Source organism: Eumetopias jubatus, unplaced genomic scaffold (assembly GCF_037043125.1).
Source record: "Eumetopias jubatus isolate StellerSeaLion01/CBP00866 unplaced genomic scaffold, mEumJub1_p1.0 scaffold_2, whole genome shotgun sequence".
NCBI lineage: Eukaryota > Metazoa > Chordata > Mammalia > Carnivora > Otariidae > Eumetopias > Eumetopias jubatus.
In genome coordinates this window covers 72,330,837-72,332,008 of record NW_028274808.1, presented here as the reverse complement: position 1 = coordinate 72,332,008, position 1,172 = coordinate 72,330,837, and the positions used below count along the sequence as shown (strand labels likewise).

Genomic DNA, 1,172 nt, shown 5'->3' with positions numbered 1-1,172 from the left:
TGATTATCATTATCGCTTATTTAAAAGCTGTATTAGTTTCCTGTGGCTGCTTTGACAAGTTGCTACAAACTTGGTGACTTAAAACAACAGAAATATTATCTTCTCACAGTTCTGGTCAGAAGGGTGAAATCAGTGTCAGCAGGGTCACGCTCCTTCCAGAGGCCGAGGGTAGAACCTGCCCCATTACTTCTTCCAGCTTCTGGTGGACCCTGGCATTGTTTGGCTTGTGGCAGCATCACCTCAACCTTCAAGGCTGCCGTCTTTATTCTGTTTTATTTGCTGCAGAAAGCTTTATTGCTTCCATTTGGTCCACCGCTTGGGAGAGGACTCCAGGGTGGTTAAAAAGCTGCCCAGGGGCTGCTCACACACAAGCCCTGGCACCAGAGGGATGCCAGAGGGGCCCCTCCAAGGCTGCTGGGCTTCAGAAACTCCTAGTTGTGATTGAGGATGAGCCTTTTGAAGAGATATCCAGCCTGGCCTGAGGGCCAGCACCCCCCTACAGAAGTTCGTCAGGTGGTGGCCCATCCTCTTGATGAGTTTCACCTCCTCATCTAGGAAGTGGCTCTCCAGGAAGGCACAGAAATAAGAGTCTTCCCCGGGGTGGGGGGAACCCAGGGTTTGCAGATCCAAAAGGGCCTGGTTCAGGTTCTTCTCCAGAACCAGGGCAGCTTTCATAATGTTCAAGGTTTTACCCCACTCATTTTGGGAAGTCTTCTGCAGGTCCCTGAAGAGGACAGAACCCTTGTGCTGGTTTTGCATCTTCCTGGAACTCTCAGCACCCTTGTGCTTCTCCTTAGCCAACTCATGGAAGAAATGGCCCAGCTCTCCAGAGCCACCTCGTCAAGGTTGAGATAGAAGCCTAGAGACATGGGTGTAGAAGTCCACAGGTGCGTGTTGACCAGGCGGTTGATAGCACCCTCCACCTTGGTGGAATGACTGTGAGGAATCTGGGAGCTCATGGTTGATCTATCATAAGGAACTAGGCTCAAATGGCTGGTCCTGGAAGGCTGCCATCTTTAAATCTCTCCCTGTTGATCTTCATAGCATCTTCTCTTCTGTCTGTGTAACCTCCCTCTGCTTTTTTCTGGTAACACTGTGATTAGATTGAGAGCCTATTTACTCAATCCAGGATAATCTTCTCAAATCAAGATCATGAATCACATCTGCAAAGG

General features: G+C 49.5%; 1 pseudogene; it reads right to left on the bottom strand.

Annotated features, from left to right (window-relative positions):
* Positions 1-431: 431 nt before the first annotated feature.
* Positions 432-959, bottom strand: LOC114210064 (ferritin light chain pseudogene; annotated as a pseudogene).
* Between the last annotated feature and the right edge of the window lie 213 nt (positions 960-1,172).